Source organism: Choloepus didactylus, chromosome 9 (assembly GCF_015220235.1).
Source record: "Choloepus didactylus isolate mChoDid1 chromosome 9, mChoDid1.pri, whole genome shotgun sequence".
NCBI classification, from domain to species: domain Eukaryota; kingdom Metazoa; phylum Chordata; class Mammalia; order Pilosa; family Megalonychidae; genus Choloepus; species Choloepus didactylus.
In genome coordinates, this window is record NC_051315.1 from 10,593,479 (window position 1) to 10,616,119 (window position 22,641).

A 22,641-nucleotide genomic window follows, 5' to 3' on the forward strand; every position below is an offset into this window, starting at 1 on the left:
ATATGGGGGCTGGGATTTTTCTTTTGGAAACAATGAAAATGTTCTCAAATTGATTGTGGTGATGAATGCACAACTCTGTGCATTCAACTGAGAGCCACTGATTGTATACCTTGGATGGACTGTATGGTGTGTGAATAAAACAGTTTAAATAAAAAAAAAATTATTGGTCTCTATCTCCAGAGTACCCAACTGTGTAGAACTGATTAGGCCCAGAAATCTGCATTTTAATTATGGACTCCAGGATTTTTCTGTTGGAAAAATGTCATATATAGTCACAAAAACTCAGTGATGTGCCTACACACGACATACACACACATACACAGTATCAGAATACACAGCAACACATAGGAAAGTCAACAGATCTAACCTGTTAAAGATTTTGTTGGGAGCATCTTTTCAGCACTTATGCAAATACAGATTCTAAGCATTCCCAGCTTGTGTATTTCTTGATAACTAACAAACTCTGAAGCTTGTTAAAAATAAATCAACACATAACAAAACCCCAATAGAGAATGCATTATAATGGTCAGTTCTCCATGAAGAATGGGGAAATTCAGTTGTTGACATCTTGCTATGTAAAGTGTAGTAGACAAGTGTAGTTGGACACCCAAAATGCCTTCCTTCCTTTCCCCTCATTACTTCAATTCAGAATATGTCTGGGTATCCATTCATCTTCCCACAGAGCCAGGACAGCTTTGGAGAAAATAAACTCTGCTCCATACTCCCAAGGAAGGCCATAATTGGGCTATGATCCTGGCTACAGTTAGGAATGGACATCCATTCAAAACCAGATCATTCTGGGTAAATCTTAATATTTTTGCTTCTAATGTTTTTAGAAGGATTCTCTCTCCTACCGAATGTGAATGGGGAGTCCTGTAACCCCCGTTGTTACTTGTCTAATATACATGATTAACATAGGAGCTTGTCTTAGATTGAAGCTAACAGAGCAGAGCCATACAGAAGAAAAGTGAACAAAAGTGTATCCTTGAGGACATTGATGAGCCACCAGACTTCCAATTCTAAACCTTACCTTACCTTTGAACTTTCTATTAACACTAGATGATTCACCCAATTTACTATTGCTTAAACCACCTTGAGTTAGATTTTCCTAACTGGTAAAGTGATTGGGGTTACTTTAAGAAATAGATAATCCTTCCTTTAATAGTCTGTTTAACTAGTTTATCCTAGGAACCTGAAGAGAAATAATGATGTGATATATTAATAATACATCAACAGCTGAGGATCTAAGATGGTGGCATAGAGAGGAGTGGAAGCTAAGTAGTCCCCCTGGAACAACTAAGAAAAACCAGAAACAACTAGTAAATAATCTGGAATAACTGCAGGGGGACAAATGTGGTTGTCCACTCATCATACACCAACCTGAATTGGGAGGAATGCCCGAGATCACAGCATAAAATCTGCAAGTAAAAACTGTGGATCCAGAGCGGGAGACCCCTTCCCCACAGCCTGAGCTACAAAGCCTCATGGTGCCAGAGAGAAGCTCTCTCCCAGCAAGCGAATATAGCTCAGCTGAGCTCCAACTGTGGTTTTAATTAGCAAGTGTGACCTGCTCACTAAGAGGTACGAGTCCCCAACAAGTAGACAGAGGCTCTGGGTGATGACTGACCTTGGAGAGCCAGAGGGCCGCCTCAGACTAGCTCTGTTGCTTTTTCAACTCAGTGGAGAAAGCCTCAGCCATTTTCAGTTCCCAGTTCTGTGACCCAGACAAGGGTATAGCACAGGCAGAGAGAGACCATTGAAATGCTAATGACCTCCCCCTAGGGCATCTATCTTCTCTAAGAGGAAAGGGGTGGGGCCCAGCTCTGCTACCTGCCTTTCATTCAGAACTTACACCAGTCAAGAATTATAGGCTAACAGGCGCCACCTGCTGGGCAGAAAAGCACAGTGACCGGAGGCATCAGAGGGTGTACCAATTTTCTAAGACACACCCTCAGGGAAACCAGATACTGAATATTTCTTCCTTCTGGGACCTTAGCCCATTCTGGTCTGGGGAGGCCTGATTGAAGTAAACAAGGAAACCATGCCTAGACAACAGAAAACCACAACCCACACCAAGAAAAATGAGGTTATGGCCCGGTCAGGGGAACAAACTTGCACTTCAGCTGTGATGCAGGAATTGAAACGACTAATAATAACTGAGTTCAAAAAATTTAGGGAAGATATGGCAAAAGAGATGAACCGTATAATGAAAACATAGGACGTACATAAGGTAGAAACTGAAAGTTCAAAAAACCAACTGGCAGAATCTATGGAAATGAAAGGCACAACACAAGAGATGAAAGACACAGTGAAAACATACAACAGCAGACCTCAAGAGGCAGAAGAAAACACTCAGGAACTGGAGAACAAGGCACCTGAAAGTCTACACACAAAAGACCAAAGAGAGAAAAGAATGGAAAAATATGAGTATCGTCTCTGGGAACTTAAAGACAAAATGAAAAGCGAGAATTTACGTGTCATTGGTGTCCCAGAAGGAGAAGAGAAGGGAAAAGGGGCAGAAGCAATAATAGAGGATATAATCAATGAAAATTTCACATCTCTTATGAAAGACATAAAATTATGGATCCAAGAAGCACAGCATACCCCAGACAGAATAGATCTGAATAGGCTTACACCAAGACACTTAATAATCAGATTTTCAAACATCAAAGATAAAGAGAGAATCCTGAAAGCAGCAAGAGAGAAACGATCTATCACATACAAAGGAAGCTTGGTAAGACTATGTGTGGATTTCTCTGTAGAAACCATAGAGGCAAGAAGGAAGTTGGGTGATATATTTAAGACACTGAAAGAGAAAAACCACCAACCAAAAATCCTATATCTGGCAAAACTATCCTTCAGATATGACAGAAAGCTTAAAATATTCTCTGACAAACAGACAATGACCGAGTTTATGAACAAGAAACCTGTTCTACAGGAAACACTAAAGGAGGCACTGCAGACAGAAAGGAAAAGACAGGAGTGGGAGGTTTGAAAAACAATTTTGGGAGATAGTAGCACAGCAATGTAAGTACACTGAACAAAGATGACCGTGAATATGGTTGAAAGAGGAAGGCTGGGACCATGTGGGACACCAGAACAAAAGATGAATGATAAAGACTGTGACTGTGTAACTCAGGCAAGCCTAGCATGCTCAACGATTGTAATAAAAGGTACAAATATGTTTTTACATGAGGTAGAACAAATGAACGTCAACATTGCAAGGTGTTAAAAATAGGGCGGGATTGGGGGGAAAATACAATCAATGCAAACTAGAGGCTAGAATTAACAGAAACATTGTATTATGCTTCCTTTAATGTAACAAAAGCAATATACCAAACCTAAATGCATATGGGGGGGGTGGGGAATTGGGGAAGGGTATGTGACTCCAGGCATTGGTGATGTTGTCTGACTCTTTATTCTACTTTAGGTCAATGCTATCTTTCCTTTTGTCACCTTCTAGCTATCAAGTTTTTTTGTTTGTTTGTTTGTTTTTCTCTCTTTCTCTTGCCTTTTTCTTTTGCCTCTCTGCCTTCTTTGACTGTTCCTCCGTCTTTGTGGAAGAAATGTCCTTATATAGAGAGTGGCGATGGTGCTCAATACATAAATACATGACTATATGGGGAACCAATGATTGTTTACTTAGGACGGAATGTATAGTGTTTGAACAAAGCCATCTTAAAAGAAATGGGTTGATGAAGAAACCTTGAAGGCACTATGTTGAGTGAAATAAGACAGACACATAAAGGTAAATACTGCAGGGTCTCACTGATGTGAACTAATTATATATTATGTAAACTCATAGACATGAAATATAAGTTACCAGTATATAGAATGAGGCTAAAGAATGGGGAGCGGTTGCTTATTATGAGCAAAATGTTCAACTAGGGTGAACTTAAATATTTGGAAATGGACAGGGGTGATGGTAGCATGTAATGAGCATAACTAACAGTTTTAAAAGGTGTGTGAAGGTGGTGGAAAAGGTAAGCTCAGAGTCACGCATGTCACCAGAAGCAAGGTTGGATGTTAAAAGATGGGAATGTATGAAACAGTGAATCTTGTGGTGGACAATGTCTGTGATTAACTACACCAATATTAGAAATCTCTCTCACAAACTAAAACAAATGTATGTCACTATAACTAGAGGTTAATAATAGAAAGACATATAGGGAATAAATATATACCTATTGCAAACTATATACTATAGTTAGTAGTATTTTAACATTCTTTCATCAACAGTAACAAATGTACTATACCATAGCTATGAATCAATAATGGAGGTGGGGCGTGGTTAGGGGTATGGGAGGATGTGAGTTTCTTTTTCTTTGTCTTTGTTTCATTCCTGGAATAGTGAAAATGTTCTAAAAATTGAAAAAAAAAATAATTGTGTTGATGGATGCACAGCTGTATGGTGGTGCCATGGGCAATTGATTGTATACTTTGGATCTTTGAATAGTTGTATGGTATCTGAACAATCTCAATTAAAAAATAAATAAAAAAAAATACATTGACAACCCAAATTCTCTACCTTTCCTGACAGTCAACTCCCTTTGCAATGTGACTTTGAAGCTCCTCCCATCAAATATTGGAATCCACCTTCTCAGTTCTAAATTCAGCCAAGGGATTTTCTTTGGGCAATATGTTGTTGACACTTGTAGCACAGCAGAGGCTTGGAAACACATCTGTACATTTCTATTCTACTCTTTACTCTTTGTCTCCACTGTGAGACCATGCCTTAGCTAGCCTGCTACAGAAAAAAATATATAGGACAGAGCCAAGACCCTTCATGTATCTTCACAGAAGGATCTTAGGTCATCCAACAGTCATCTGACATTCAGATATGTGGGGAAGTCCAGCGAAGACCAAAGAAAACCATACTCAGACTTGTTAACTAAAACTGGCAGGCTTAGGAGCTAATAATTAACTTATGCGTTATGCTTTATGCCATAATAATTATGCTAATAATTATTTGGGGCTAATAATTAATTTCTGCTATATGTTTTATGTCACTGAGATTTGGATAGTTGCTTATGCAGCAATATTGGGACAACAGATATATGCATTCATACCAGAAGTGAGATGTTGCCACATTAAATACTTAAAAAAAAGTGTCATTTGTTAGGGGTCAGGGGGAAGGTGGTGAGGAAACTGCTATAGAAGGCTGGATAATTGGTGACCCATGTTATGTAGGGGAGAAAATTCTGGCAGTAATTTTGTCAATGATAACCTAGAAGATTCAAACATAACTACTGAACTTTTGGATTTGAGCAAGATTTCCAGGCAGTACTTTTAAAGCAGCATCTAGCTTTTACTAGCAGTGCGTGAGATAAGGTATTACACAAAAGAGATAAACTCAGAAAATAACTGACAATTTTGCAAGTAAAATTCAAGGAAATATATGATGGCCCAAACTTCCTGTAACGGACAATAAAACTCTCATTTCTGGTCTCTCTAGTAGGCAAAAGAATCTCAAATTATGATGCCTCTAGGGAGAAGAGGCAAAATGAAGCCAATGCCTTTGTTAATACCTGTGCCTAATGGATCTCTCAGCTGGAAGTAAGGATCCTAGGAATCTTAAGGACACGGGCTCACAGAAGCTTGTTATGCCTAAAATAACAGGTGAGAATGTAAGTGAGAAAGGCCTAGGGATCAAAGAGGTCTTCTCAAATGACTGTTCTAAGAGTTAGAACCTATTTCACATGTGATTACATTAGGCATGGGTTTAGAGGGGAAAAGAAGAAATGCTTTATCTTGAAAAGTTAGATGTGTTCCAATTTATAAATGTGTGCACATGACTTGTCTTAAACAAATAAAACCAAATTAACAAATATTAGAAATAAAATGTACTACATGATAGCAAAAGCATTGATGGCCAAGACCAGTTTTTTGCCTCAGATGGGGTGGACAATCGTACCTGAAACATGAGCCCAAGAAGTATGGTCGTGGCTTTCTGGTCCATAACATGGAATTTGAGCATGGACCCAAATTTACAAGAAACAGCACTCATTTTCTGCATCAGTAAGGGTGCCAACAGCCTGGGCTAAAACAGACTGAAAGCATTAGACATGGAAATGGATCTTTGGAGTCTCCAGATTCCTCCAGCAGGAAGTGGGATGAGGATGTTGTTCAAAGAGAATACTTTCAAATTTCTTCCTCAAAGTCACAGAAGATAATGGTAGGTTGAAAATGGCTCTCACATCCTAATCCCAGGAACCTGTGAATGTTACTTTTTTTGAAAAAAAATTATCTTTGCAGATGTAATTAATTAAGGATATTGAGATGAAAAGATTTTCCTGGATTATCTGGGTGGAGGTCACATGCCATCACAAGTGCCCTTATCAAAGAGAGGCAGAGTGAGATTATACAAGGCCATGGGGAGACAGAGGTAGGGATTGGAGTGATGTGGCCACAGCCAAAGAACACCCAGGCTTGCCAAAAGTCACCAAGGCTAGGAGGGGTAAAGAATGGATTCTCTTCCAGGCTCTCCAGTGGGAACCCAGCCTCACCAAAACTTGATTTTGAATTTCTGGCTTCCAGAAGTATGAAGGAATACATTTATGTAGTTTTAAGTCACAAACGTTGTTGTTAATTTGTTACAGCAGCCACAGGATACTAATACATCATGATTAAGGCATTTGTATCATTGTAATTGGTTGTTTCTATCTTTTCTTGAAGTATACAGCAAGACCCTTAAAAGCAAAGAAGGAATCCTTTCATCATTTGCTCCTTAGTGTTTTGACCAACCCTACCTAGCTCTACAAAGTGTCAAATGAAAACCTACTCAAATAATTAACTAATTTAAAGTAATAGTTTAAAACACTTTCATGCATATATATGAACATATATGCATACCTATAATTACCTTACTCTTTCATGCCGAAGTTTCTGATTGTTTTGCCTAATGATGTGTACAGAGAGTTATATTAGGGAATAAGAAATTTATTTTAAGTTCATGAGGATACTGAGGCTTTCACCCCATTGTTGCTAAAGACCAATGTTTATTTTAAAGGGGTGTCATTTTAGATGGGGTCAGTCAATGAAATCCATTTATGGACCAAAATTTATTTATACACCCATCCCTTTAATTTTTGACTTGGCAAAATACCCTCAAGAAATTGGGGGTACACATATGATTAAGATAGGGTTAGTGCCTTCAAAGAACTAAGCAGCCAAACAAATATTGTTACAAATATTGTAAATGTTATTGTAAATGTAATTACAAGATGCTATGGAGGCAGAAAAGAAAAATGAGGCAACTTATTCTGATTGGAAACCAGAGCATAGGGATCAAAGAGGTCTTCTCAAATGACTGTAAAACCTGCTTTCAGTTTTGAGGAATAAATAAGATTTGGACAGTTACTGGAAGGAAAAAGATGTAGAAGCAAAACAACTTATGCAAAGCTTCAAAGATTAGAGAAAGCATGGTGCATTCTGAAAATGCAAGTAGCTCATATAGTGTAAAGGGAATGAGTTCGGAAAAGTAGGAATGGAAGAGCTTTTTATTCCATGTTAGAGTTCTCAACAAACTCTCTTCTTTAGTCTTTTCAGGTTTAGCTGGAGATTAGACAAGCTTTAAGATATGTTTTGAATTCATGGAACTTCCTTTTGGACTAACCCTGTTCCTGGGGGATATGGTTCCAAATAATCATTATTCAATGAGGCCATATTGTCTTCCTGCTAACACTTAGAACAAAAATATGCCACTAAACACTGATGTCAATGAAAATTTCATTGAGTTATGGGTTATATAATGCATTAAGCAGTGCATTGCCTAGCAGCTGCCAGTTACCAGAACCTATTTCACGTGAACTCATGAAAGTGATTAAGGAAAGTAATGGGTGGAGCTAATTTAGTTTAATGGCTAAATGGCTGTATTTCTTGGAAACAGACATATCAAAATAAATCATTGCTTTTGAAAATCTTCATTCACATAACAAGAGAAAACAAATATAATGAAAAAAGGCCAAAGAAACATATAAATGTTCATAACTTAGTATTAGCAGTTGATTTTTCGTCAAGAAATGGGTTAAATAATACCGCGTGTGTTATAATCTCATTTTTGCTAAAAAAGGAAGTAAAATTAAACTCACACATGCCCATGTATATGGTTATAGTGATTATGTTAAGGCATGGGATTAGCAGGGGAAAGAAGAAATGCTTTATCTTGAAAAGTTAGATGTGTTCCAATTTATAAATGTGTGCACATTACTTGTCTTAAACAAATAAAACTAAATTAACAAAGATGAGAAATAAAATGTGCAACTTGATAGCAAAAGCATTGATGGTCAAGGCCAGTTTTTTGCCTCAGATGGGGAGGACAATTGTACCTGAAATATGGGCCCAAGGAATTGAAAAGTCTCCCTTGTGCTGTTCAGTCATTATGCAAATGGTTCCAGAGTTCCATCTGATCGAAAATACATAACTTGGAATGGATTACACGCAGATCTTCTGGTTCCTCCATTAAAATAAATCTGGGTTTCATGATGGGTTTTAAGACTTAAATCTTCACTCTGTTAATCTATTGTGTATCTTCCAACACAAGAGACAGAGGACTGGGGAGCCCAAATCACCTTTTGGAGATTGGAGGAGAGAGATGGAACAGAATAGGAAAGGGGAGGTTATATTAAAGAAGTAAAAGCAAAATTGCTGGTAGAAAATCATTGGACGCTTTCTCAATTTTATAAACACCAGCTTTCTAAGAAGCACACACTATCACCTACCTGGTTCTAGCCAAATACGTAAAGGTATTACAAACTTTTATGTAAAATAATTTCAAAGTTGTCATATACCTTGTGATACTTTATCAGTATACCATGCACAAAATTCAAAGAATTTCAATTAAGAATGGAAATGTTTTCTGCTGCTGGATTGAAGTACATCGGCCTCAAAGCACACTTCCTCAAATCTAAAACAAACAAACAAACAAACAAACAAAAAACACAATGAAAAAACACCAAACCAAAAACAATCTGCATTACTCCTGCATTTTGATGCAGGTGCTTTATAGAAAACTAAAGATATTGCACAACCCAATTTCTGCCTTTAGAGACTTTCAAAGTCCTAGTAAATATTTTACAGACCATTTTATGTTTTTTAGTAAATGAAGTGTATAAAGCACCAGAGAAACCAGAAAAAAAATTGTTATTCTATTTCAATTTTATAACCCTTCTCACATTAGTGGTATATGAGTTTATCTATAATATGTAATGATACAGTACATCGATTCTAATAGAGTATTAAAATATTCAGAATTCTCAAAGCACACGGTAATAAAACTGCCTCCTCTACACCTATAATTTGAAACTTCAAAATATAAACAAGATTATATACATAATAGAAATAAATCTTTTAAAATACTCATATCTGGTGCTTTGATAAACAAGAAAACTTTTTTTACTGTCAGTGGTTTGGAATGTATAATTAACTTTAAATATTAAAACTGAAACATTTTGTCGATGCATTAGCTGAATCAACATTACTACAAAATAATTCAGGTAAAAAACTGTCCTAGGATATGAGTGTAGTTTCTTTGCATAAGTCTGGTAGCTACACAGAACTGAAACAACAGGGGATGATCATTTTTGAAATATTTGTCTATTTTATTGTATTTCCTGAAAAAGACATTGGATAGCTGTAAATAATAATATTTTAGCCACAAGATACCTAACTAGTGATATTGTAATTTCCCATAAAGATCTTCAACCTATTTCTGTGTATTTGTAATATTGTTTGTAGTGGAAAACAAAATAGTGAAAATGTCAGGGATGAATAAGTAGAAAAGAAAAGCAATTGTCTCATTAGGTGGAAAAAAAAAGACCCAGGAAAAGAGGAAAAGAAATACAATGTTCTTAGCACTAAAGTTCATGGAGTCATAATCAATGCACAGGAATTTTTGTTCATTGGGTGGGTTTAAAGAAACAATCCAGAGCAGCAAATTTGAAAGATGATGAGGTTTAATTTTTGTTGGAAATGTTCATTTTAAAAGCTTTTCTGTTTTCTTCTTATGATATTGCAACTAGATTTGATGGTCTTCTTAAGTCAGAATGCAACACTCTTACCAAATAAATGGAGTCATTGACAGATGGTTAATTCAAAGGAATACCTATCAGTGACAGTAGTGCACTTCGGTATTTAAATGGGTTCATCTGCCAAATTCCATGTCTACTTTCCATCTTTGGCAAGATGCAGCTTTAAGATGCATATCAGTTCTGAAGGGCTTCATTCACATGAATAGCAGGCAAGGAAGGGAAATCATATTAACTGCCGCTTACTAGCTGTGAACCTCGCACAATTATTCAACCTCTCTGCCTCTCTATGCCTTAGGGTTGCTCTCTTCAAACAGGGAAAATGATACCTAAGCCATGGGGCCACTGTGAGAATTAAATGAAATGCATCTAAAACACCTTGTCCTGAGTCTCACACAATGTACCAGAGAAATGACGACCTCTTGGAGTGGAAGTACATAATTATTGTGATGATGTGGTAGCAGATTGCCCTCATCTTTTGACTACAATGCAGTATGTGTAAGAGAAACATGTGGCGAGTGGCTAGGCAGCCTTGGAACACGGTGAAGGTCAAGCATATGACCAATTTAGTTGTGAGGGATGGTAGCTGGCTTCGTGTATGAGGCTGCAGAAATGCTTTGAAGACACACAAGGGAGAGAGCGAGATGCCGTGGCTTTTGCAGTACGTAATCAGGTGCTCATACAAACTCTGCCGTGACTGCTGCAATACAAGCCTTGCAACAACACCATGGGGATGCTTTTCTTAAACAATCTTCTCTCCATGGCTCCATGTGGGCTGTCAGAATGTCTCAGGGTGGCTATGGAAGGCACTTAAAGTGACTTAAACAGGAGTTTCTGAAAGTTCACCGTGCTTTGACCCCTGGACTTGAGAGACTGGAAAGGCATACAAGCGTCATTCCTCTTTCCTTGCAAAATGAAGTGACTGGATATGGATTTTCTCCTTCTGGGACAGGAAGTCACGGGTACTTGATTTTTAATGTGTTTCTTTGGCCACAGCACTGACACTCTTTCTTGACTGTTTTGCTAACTTCAGATGTCTCCAAAGTGCTCTTCTGAATATGTCCTCTTTGATGCCAGAGGAGATTTGTGTGATTCTCATGGATCAGGGAGCAGGAGACGGCTGTGTGAGCAAACAAAAGGTGGACAGAATTAGGAAAATTGGTAAAACAGAATGAAAACCAGATGGAATGCAGGAGGCCTGGGCACTGGGCCAGGTTCTGATATTCACATGCTTTGGAACTTTATGCAAATCCCTGTAATGTTCCTGGGTTTCATTTTCTTAGCTGTAAAATGGACCGATGGTTTCTGGCAAAGCATTTATGGCATTCATTCTGCAATGGGGAACATGTTTACACTATTCCTCATTTACAAGTATGATTTCATGAGGCCTGAGACTGAGTGTTTCCAAAGTACGGTCTGTGTAAAACCCGGGGTGCTTGCTAACATGGGTTAGAAACCTTGACTTTACTGAAGTAGAAGCTTTGATTTGTCTACACATTGCGTTTTAGAACCACTTCTTTATCAAATCAGTTAGCAGAGAATCTGCGTTACTGCTCTTCACCCTTGCAGCATTGCTAGGCAGAGAGAAGAAATTAGCTGCAACAACTTGTGCCACTCTTCCCCAAGAAAAACAGCAACCAAAATCGAACAAACAAAAAACCCCAGAGGTTGCACACACTGAAAATGAGTGCATGAATTCCTCTCAATCACAAGGAACTTAACTGATTTATCTTCTAGTTTTATTCATAACCTATAGTCCTCATTTAAACCTCATTGATACTTAATAATAATAATAACAATAATAATGATTCAGTTATGATGCTGAACACATTTTAAAAAAGTTTCATGAATTTCCCACAGGACATACCCAGTAGGTAGCAAAGCTGGGATTTGAACTCAGGTCCAGCATACCCCAACCTGTACGCTGTTGACCACTAAATGAGTTTCCCAGTCATTCCACCATGAGATCCTCTATTGAATCTTCTCTCAGGGTTGCAAAATGTCCAAGGGTAAATTATAAACCCCTTAACTTAGTGTATCAGGACCCTGCTTTCCTTTCCAGACAGAAGGCTGCCCTCAGAAAGTGTGGTTTGATTTGAGATCGGGAGGATGGTTTCTTGCAAATTAGGGTGGGGTGCATAGGGGATAATTTTCCATGTGGAGCTAACAGCATGTGTGAATTTCCTGAGAGGTGATAGTTTGTCAAATTGAAGTGAAGGACGAACAGTATAACTACATAAAACTGTATAATGCTGGAACCTAAAACACGAGAGCAGCAGTGATGAGTATAGCGCGTAATGTGTGGCTTTGCATAACATAGGAAAGATTTGGGATTTGGACTTTGGCACAATGGGAAGCCAAAGTTGTCACTGTACTCACATTTAAAGAAAAATATGAATGCTTGCATGGAATACCAAATATTGTGCTAACACTTCTCTAAAAAATATATTAAACACTTGTATTCAGCAAGATATTCTACCTATCTAGTAATGCATTTCTAACTTCCCAGCCATAAGGAACACTCATAATTAAAAAATACTATCTGTCATTGCACATATTGCACATAAATTCTAGGTCTCCTGTTAGGACTCAGGAGGAAATTGTCAATTCTTCTTTAGGAGGTAGCAAGGATTAAAATACATGTGGTAACGGAGACTGCAGGTTTTAACGTGGAACACGTGAAGCCTAATGTTATCAGAACTGTATTTGCTAGTACAGCAGCCCCTGTCCTTTTGCTGACTATTGTCAAAGCTCATAAAAGAACTGATATTTCCGTAAGCATGATGCTATATCATAAATGCTCTGCACAGGTTTGACTGTTGGCCAAACAGATCTGTCCAGGATGCCGTGTTGTATAAAAATTCAGATTCTCTCTCTGGTTTCATGACAAGGTTGTATTAATAGGAGCATTACTAAGTTTGGTGTTGCAGAACTGAATCATGGAGCTCCAAAAATCTTTTGTGAATAATTTATATCTTCATACTCTGGTCTTCAGTGCTTAATTATTCACTTGGAGAATGTGAAAGCAATTTATTCATTTATGAAGACTTGTTCCAAATATCTGAAAAGGTTCTGACTCTATCATTAACAAATTATTAAAGATTTGCAGACTGAATTGTCAGGTATTTTATAGCATTGTCTCATGGGGATAGTCAAATGAAGAATGTGATAATAAAAAGGATATATCTTTTTAAAGTTCCAGGGTGTTTCTCTTGACATTTTTTCAAAGCAGGGATTCTACAGTTTTTTCACAAGAAATGAAAAAAGTTGACCATACAAGCAGGAGAGTGGTTAGACTTTTAATTGACTACCAGTAAAGTTGAGAGACCATTGTGTCCAGAAAAAAAAAAAAGTACGCATCATCTAAAGAAAACTACTTAATCTTTGAGTTAAACAAAAATTGTCCTCCTAGGAATTCTTTCCAGAGTTTCATGCCCAATCAAGGTAGAGCTGAGGACTCTCTTCTACTCTTCCACTACATCTGGACAGGTATTTTTACCCAGTGCCTTTGACGCAACATCCATATCTACTTCCTGTGTGTCACATCAATTTTGCTGCCATGGCTTTGTAATCCTAAAGCTGAGTCCTGTAGTTGACACCCTGATGCTTCTTTCTTGACTTTACACTACCTTGCTGGCTGTCTCTAGTGTACTACCCATTGCTCTGAGGAAAAGAAAGAAAAGAGAATAAACAATCTTTTACTCTGACTGCAGGACCTTTGAATCTATTAGCAATATTGACCTCTAAAGTGACCTGACTTATAGGAGGCAAGGCACAGGTCATTAACCAGATAGAGCAAGTGCTAATCTCAGCCCAACATTTACTGGATCCTTAGAGTTACCCAAGTGGATTACCTGCTGTCCCCCTCAACTTATTTTTAACCCCTCATGGTTAAAAATGAGATGAGCATATAGAGCTCATATTCTCTTCTGAATTAAACATCGTATCATAAGTAAAGTTCCTGGTACTTAGCAAACACTCAAAACAAGAGCAAGGAGAGATTATAAGAGGTGTAGAAACTTGAGGGATGTTCAAAGACGATTGGAGCAAACCACGCTGAGTGTCCAGGGAGATGTCCTCACACAAGACTGAAATTGGGTGGAGTATTTGTTTTGTAATTCCTAACCTATTTTGTTCAAATTTTCTTTACGTGTATTTCATTAGAAACAACAAAATCCATATCTATCCAATAACATTAATATCTGACATTTTTAATTGCTTAGCCTAAGTTAAGCACAGTGATTCACATTTTATACTCATTATCCTCTTCTTCGAGGTGAACTTTCCCATCTCTGATTGTATACTTGGTAGATCAATTTGCTAGTCTGATCTCAGAAGCCAACTCTAATCCCTTTGGTTTACTGGAGCTTTCTGTTTAGCCCTTTGTGTCCTAATGGTCATCTTTGGAGAAAGCCATGGGAGTGGATAAAGCTGTTTCATCATAAGAAGAGCAGTGTGCAGTTTCATAGTGGGATACATTGAAAATAGGTGCATGAACTGATGAAATGAAAGGAAATACTATTATCATACCCATTTTACACAGACAGAAGGAAAAGCAAGAACATGGTTGGCTTTCTCTCCAAAGTCATATATGTAGTGGCAGAGCCAGGATTCCAAGAAACCCATGCTTTGAAACACGAAGCAAAAAGTGCAATAGCACCACTGTCACTTTGTGGACACTGTCACTTTGTGGACACTGTCACTAAGTGGATGACCTAAAATGAAATTTTAGTCTCCGATACTCTTCTTCACTAAAATGGAGCAGGCAGGACTGCTGTGCACGGTTGTGCAGTTTGTGCACTGCACAAAGACACACTCCTGCTCCACACATCAAGCCCTGAGACTTCACAAGAAGCTGTGTCTGCCAGGTGGAAGATCCACCTATTTATAATTCTTGCAAAGACTCCATATAGATTACAATGCACCTGGAAACAGGGATCTTTGGAGAGTAGCTTGAAATCTTTGGATCAATATCCTGTAATTACCAAAATATAAGGACACTTTAAAGAAAGGAGAACACAAAAAAGAGAAAAGAGCTTTGAGAGGCCACGCTATGACAAATGCATTAATAATAATAATAATTAATAATAATAAATTCATGTTATTTTTATGAAATGGCATGAGTTTCTAATGATGCACAAAATGGCAAATTTCATATGGAATATACAAAAAGATTAATTGTAACATAAAAGAAAGGTGAACATGCATATATAAACAAATATTTTTAAATGATGAATACAAGAGTGGTTTTATATATGTGTGTATATAATATGTAAACACACACATATATATAATATAGAGATGTATAGATATATATGGGTTTTTGTTCTCCTTGTAGTGTATGTAAATAGGAAGGAGTGAACATAAAATGGTGTGAGTCAACTCTTCTGAGTATGAGTAGGACCCACAGAAATGGACTGATCAGCACCGATGGTAACATACAGTAACCACTTGGAAAAGGGTATGGCAGACAATTATCCCTGATGGTGACGGTCCAAGAGGGTACAACCATGAGTTCCAAAATGAATTAGCCAATTGCTTCCTAAATGAGAGTTGCCTAAGAAGATTTGAACCTTCATCTAGTAGTAGATGATAGCTCTGGGGACATTATTATTTATGATGAAAAACTGATAATGCATTCTTGAATTTCCAGTTACACAAACAAATTGAATTAATATATCACAATGTACTATGGCGGCATGTTGAGTTAGTAATTAAACTATGGTAAAAAAACAAACAAACCAAGCTGTAAGATCTAAATTCTATATGAAACATATGAATAAATTTTGCTTGAATATCACAAGTGAAACCTTATAAATGATCAGTGGCTCAACTCGGAACCACATTGCATTGTACCCTAAAGCCAGGTCAAGACAAGAATCAATCCATTTTTATTCCCCAAATCCACAGCCTGGGCAATTCTCAGGTTTCACTTTTTATCTTTGGCTACTACAATGATTACAGAAACAATGGAGAGGTATAGAAATGAATACCTGATAAAATTACTGCATCCTGCAAGTAAAAATAACTAAGAATAATGATGGAAATAGAAGTTATAAAGAAACTATTTAAACCCTAGAAGTTAGCAATCTTTATAATAGGTTTATGTGTAAGTACATTAAGGAGTTCTTAATTATTCTGACATTTTTGTTTCTTTTGTCTGCTTAAAGGTAATAAACTTTTCATTTGAATTAATTACTGAGAGAAATATGATTTTGTAAGTTCAAGGAAATGCAGTGTGTAATTAATTTTGATTCATGAGTTGTTTAAGTAGTAGAACAGTCTTTGTTTTGGTTTTGCTTATTTAATATATGAATGAATTTTGTATCATGAACTATTTAATATATACATGAATGGTAAACTCTGAAATCTATTTGTAAGTAAATTAAACCAAGTGCATGTAGTACGAATAGTTTTGCATATACAAAAATAACCCTCAGAAATTAAGGAATTCCTGAAGAATTCTTATTCAAATACAAAGAAGAACATCTTTTATTTGGCTGAGAAAGACAGAGAAAAGCTACCAAGTAGAATTAAGTTAGGATTTTTGATGCCAAGGCTAAATAAAGGTCAAATAGAGAAGAGAAAGGCAGCAGGCATTGCAGGCTGGGTCTCAGAGACAGAAATTATAAAGCTTGTCTCTTGAGGATAGAAACACAAGAAATGCAGGCAGTAGCACAGTTGGAAATAAATGCAGGTAAAATGGGTACAGACATCACAGCCTTGAGTGACAACCTATTTCACTTTCTTCCTTTCATTTGTGCATCTCTGTTCTTTCATTATTTCTTTTTTCTTTCTTGGTAGTTGGGTCCATGAAATATTTTGAAGGTAGAATTAGAGCTGAAATATTTGAAAGGGTGATTTTAGGTGATGTACAGAAGTAATTTAGACTGGGAGACATCAGAGACAAAGAGATGAATTTGGAGGCATTTGTCATAATTGCCAATGCCTGGGCTTGGTTGATAAAAATCGGACAGCTAAGGAAAAGACATATATGGACAATATTACAGCAGAAGACTTGGCAAACTTCCCTGTGTGGGGATGGAATGGCAGACAAAAACTGCTCTTATACTTGGAGCCTGGGAAATAGCTATCCAGAGTTCCATTCATTTCCCAGGCAGAAAGTCCCCTATTATTCCTCGGAAGGATTTATCTTAGCAGCTTGGCACTCACAATGACACATATTTAAAGGCACACAAACATAGCCCTGTCATCTTCATTGTGAGTCCCCCTGGGAATTTCAGGTATCCCGCAGTAAAATCTACAGCACAGGAAAATAAATGTTTTCCTTTAATCTTCAACCCCACAAGGAGATGTTTGTTATGTCAGAGAAAAACATTTTTACTTTGGGTCTCTGAGTTCATGTTGTGGACAATCGTTTCCTAGGGTGCTTGAGTGTGATGAACTATAATTCTGAAATCTGTGACATTTTGACAAGTGGCAGCCCAGCAATTCTTTGCCTGAGAACAAATGTACGTGTAGAGATCAGGTATTCAAAGCATGGTAGCTTTGAGAAGGTCTGGGGCCTCAGGATATGGAGTCGATTAAGAAACAAAATGAATTTAAAAGAAGTAAAAAGCAATTGACCTGCTCTCTCTCAACATGGAGCTCAGTTTGAAGGATGAACATACATATGTGTATTTTAAAAATCTGTGCTTGCTCCAGGCTCCCTTTGTAAACCTGTCTTTTAAATTCCACTCTTCTTTGAAGCTGAAGTTGACAACTGGTGGCTCTCAGGCTGGATCCAGAACCCAACCCAACCCCTGCCCCACAAAAAGAGTATTTTATCTTCTGTTCAGTGTTAAGAAAAACAAAAATAATTTTTAAAAAGTGTTACCAATATTTGAAAATCAGAGAATTTCATGTATGCATGCAAATTCCTGTCTTCTCTTGGAACAAGGAAGATCTGAAAATATCTGGATACCTTTGTGGCAACAACTGGCTGAACCTGAGTAATGGGGGCTTCCTGGAGATGCAGCAGGAGGACCCAGTTTGGCTCAGCCTCGGAGCCCTCCCTGCTGTCTTCCATCTCTCCCAAGGCACCCATTTGCGTCACCTGTCTGGTGTGGTAGAGCATGTGGATCTGAATCCCTGCTTTCATGCAAACAGCTCCATTCCTGCCTCCTCCAGGAAGCCTTAGCCACACGGGCCACTGCTGAACATTCCTGAAACTTGCAACTCCTGTATCAAGGACCAAGCATGCCATCATCGTATAGAAGCTTGAGAAAGATGTGGAATCTCACATCCCACCCCAAGGCACCTCCATTGCAACAAGATCTCCAAGTGGGTTGTTTGTGACTGACAAACTGCTGAATGTGTTTTGAGCTCTGAGTTCTCAATTCTCTTCCCTAAATGTAAATGATACGTTTTTTAACTATATCAATCCATTTCTTTAGATTATATGAACAATAAACTTGTTGACTGTTTATTTTATTTATTCAATCACCAGTTAATTCAACAAGAAAGCACCATGACTGTAATATGTCCGCAATGCTACGCTAGGTACAGTGGGAAACTAAACCCAAACTGGAAACATGAGTTGGAATTCTCAATCTTAAAAATATTTACAATCCATATAGTTTTATATGAGCAATTTGGCTATAAAATCTCTATCTCCATTGATTGCCAGATTCAAGTAAGCTAACCTGGCTGGTCAATGTCCATTTTTTGTGTTCTAGGTCAATTAAAGATTTTAACCTTGATAGAATATAGTGATTTTGGTTAGTCTAGGCTCCAGTGAACCACAGATAAATAGTTGAATGTCATTGTAGAAACTCAGCATGGTATTGATGGAAGAGGACAGGGCCTGCATGAATGACAGAGTAGCTAGAAAGGAGATTATGGGAATGGGTGGTTTCTGTCAAAAATGTATGCTCCTGATACATAAAGAATGTAGAAGTGGTATCCAGTCTTCAGAGATGGCCCCCAGTAAACATGACTCAGTATTCACACTCTTGTGTAATCCTCTTCCCCTTGAATATGGACCATCTCAAAAATTTATTTTTGAGCAATAGGAGGAGGCAGACATTGTATATACTGCATGACTTCAGAGTTAGGTCATAAGTACTTTGCAGTTTTTGTCTGGGTCTTCAGAGAACTCATTCCAAGCACAACTGGCTACCAAGCAGGAAATCTTACTACTGTGGGACCACCTTGATGTGATTGGGAGGCTCTGATGTGGAAAGTGGAGAAGGAACATTGAACATGAGACATGTGAGTGAAGAAACCCTCATGGAAGTGGCTCCTGCAGCCCTAGCTGTCCCCAGCTGATACCACACAGATCAGAGATAAACCAGCCAGCAGAGCCCTTCCTAAATTCATGAACCATAAAATTGTGAGAAAAAAAAATGGATGTTTTCAATCAGTTTGGGGGAAGTTAGTGATACTTGAATACAAACCAGGAAAAACTGATGAACAGACATCATTTTTTTGCTGATGTGGTCAGGGAAGTATGAATTGAGAAGCACAATAGGAGCTGGACCCTTTACGATGGTTGGGATCTGATTAAGCATAAATGTGAGGAAGAGGTAACTGATATTAAATTATGAAGAGGGTCCAGAGAATGAATTGGTAGGATCAGAAAAGAAAATATGAGCAAAGTCATTGGCCCCAGGAAGCTTATAATCTTAAAGATGGAGATGGATATGCTAATTAATAAAGTCTCACAGGCATAGTAATAGCAATATGGTTAGAATAAAATGAAACACAAGGGAAAGAGGTGTTATATTGAGGGTGAGGGGTAGCAAGAAATATTTCTTAAAGGAGGTGCCAAGATGATCTAAACCAATCAGAGTGCAGGTGCATGTGTGTGCGTGAATAATCAAAGCTCATTGAGATATTAATGAGAGGGTCAGCCTGGCTAGAAGAGTTCATCAGTGCTGGAAGTAATATGAAAAAAAAAAAAAATCATATCTCAGAAGGCAAAGAAACAGCCTCACATAAAAATCTCTTGAGTATTTGGGTCCCTCTGAGCCCTTTTATATCATGTACTCTTTTCTGTTCACCGTGGGAAACACCTGGGGTGCTTTAAACATGTCTTGGAATTTATTATGAACAGATTCTCTGAAATCTACCCTAAGGACCAAAATATGTTTCCAGGAAGGCAAGGAAATTTGTCAGACATTTATGATTAGGTAACCCTGATGAGTGGATACAGTAACTCGTTAAGAGGAGCTAGAAGGTAGAATTGGGGATCTGCGTGAACCACAGCACCTACTACAGAGTGTCCCTAGACACAAAGGGACAATTAAATGTTGTATGTATTTCTGTTCTTCACAAGAGCAGAGATGTAGAATGTTAGAGATGAATTGCCTGAAATAAAAACCCTGAAATCCTTTTAAGGCTACTCCAGATCAAAACAGTAATGGAAAAAGATTATTCCACTTTTCTGAAGAGGCATTGAAAAGGACCACAAGCAGAGTGAAGCCAAACAAGCTTCTTCTTTAGATAGTGAATCCATAAAGAAATGATGGCTAAAAATACAGTAAATCCTTCCATTATAATTACAGCACTACTGTAAGGAGTGTATTTCATTTGAAATAGAGCTTCCAGTTTGACAGATGACCAACTTACCTGATGGTCAATCTCCAACTGATTTTGTTCTTCCTTAACTCCAATTTATTCTCCTTACTGGTGCCAGAGAGATGTTTTGGAATGGAAATGTTATGGCACCATCTTTCATAAGACATTTTGATGGAAACTGCCCAATTCTTACCATGCCATACAAAGCCCCTCAAGACAGGGGTTCTGCCTACCGCTCTATCTTTCTCTTGCACTAAGGATCCCTCCATGCCCCTAACGCACAGAGACACCCCCCACACACACACACATACACACACCCACATTCACAAACACTTGGGCTCTGCTGTTTTTTTTCAACTTCTCATATTTACCCACCTCCCGCTGAGCATTTACGTAAGATGCTTTCTTCCACCTCCCTTCATTTAGTAAATTCAGTAATCTGAACTTTTTAACTCAAACTTTACTTCCTCTAACAGATTATACTCATGCCTGCCAGACTAATACAGACGTCTATATCACATATTCTCATGATGTCACATCTTCTTTATCGAACTTGTTACTGTGGTTGCCTTCCATTGAAACATATGATTATTTAAAAAATGCCCTGGAGGTTACTAGATTATAAGCATGATGAGGGCAGGATATCCTGATTTTGTTGGGTGAAAGAACTGAATGATTCATTCAACCCAGGGCCAAGCATAACCAGGGAGCAAACAGCTAGTTTGCTGTTCTGGGTTCACTATTTAACATTCTGGAGATTTTACATGCGTTAAGCTTGAATCATGGACTCTGATTTTACTTATTTGTTCCAAAACCCAGTGGGCAGTGTAGGGGAGGCATAATTCCCTCTTTTTGCATATGATGAAAGAAGCTGAGGCAGAGCAGGGAAAAGTCAGTTTTCCAAGCAAGGAGAGTAAAGTTGATGTGGAAGTAGAACTCACATCTGCAAATCCTAAATGCCTTCTTCAGCATTTTCCTTGGAGTCTAGCTATGATCTTAAATTTTCTTCTTAGTCCCCTTTAGCAACAAAAATGTCAAAATATCTTTCTCTGAGAACTCCATTAGGATTTAGAAGAAAATTATGAAAGAGAACAAAGTGGGAGTCCGTGAAATGCACAGGGGTCTAATGAAAGCAACCTAAACTTTGCAATCAGAAAGGCATGGGAGTATCTAAACCCGTTTTGTTTTTTTTTTTTTTTCAAATGATAAAATAGTATCAATACCTTGCATAGCTTGTAATGGAAATCAGATAAATGTTTATATAAGACCAATGAAAATTATTGGCACATTGCCAATTGTTAATACATTTTAGAGTTCCTTGACTATATTTTAATTATAATGCACACCAATTAGATTTCCTGGACCCCATGGTCAGAGATTCATTCTAAAACTGAGGTGAGCATGTCAGGTGTCATAAAGATGAGCTGGGCCAGTGGGATTTATACCTGACGTTGATAGCAGGATAAACTTACTGTGCTTCATCAACCAAAATTAAGTCAACAAACTCCTACTTGTAAACCAAAGAGGCAGCTTAACATTATATATTTTCTATTGACCTTTGGATAATAGTTTTTTCTGAACCAATTTTTTAAAAGTATTTGTACTGTCATGAATCAATTTTCTAGATTAATCTGCTCCATTATCTAAGTACTCAGAGAAAGAACAGAAACTCCTCCAGTGAGAGCCACAACTGAAGGAAATTTGCACTTGTCTAATTCTAAATTCCTTTGAAGACAAATGGAGGAAGTGCAGGGAACTATTAGAGAAAGGATATGACCCATTATTTATCAATCTGTAGGTAATGTGTTTATAATATAAGGTTTACTGGAGATAATACCGGAACATTTCCTGAGTCATCTGTCTATGCTTAGTTATTGCTAGTTTTGAACCAATCTGGGGAGTCTAGATTCACATAAGATGAATTCAAAGTTAAATAATTTTGGTAGAAACAGGTGGATTTGTTTTTCTCCTAAGCGCTTGAGTTAAAAATAAATTGAAAATATATTCACTTACTTGTATATGGAAAACAAATATTGGGAGATTAAACAAAATTCATTTTCTCTTTATTATAAACATTTTTAAGAACTATTGGATA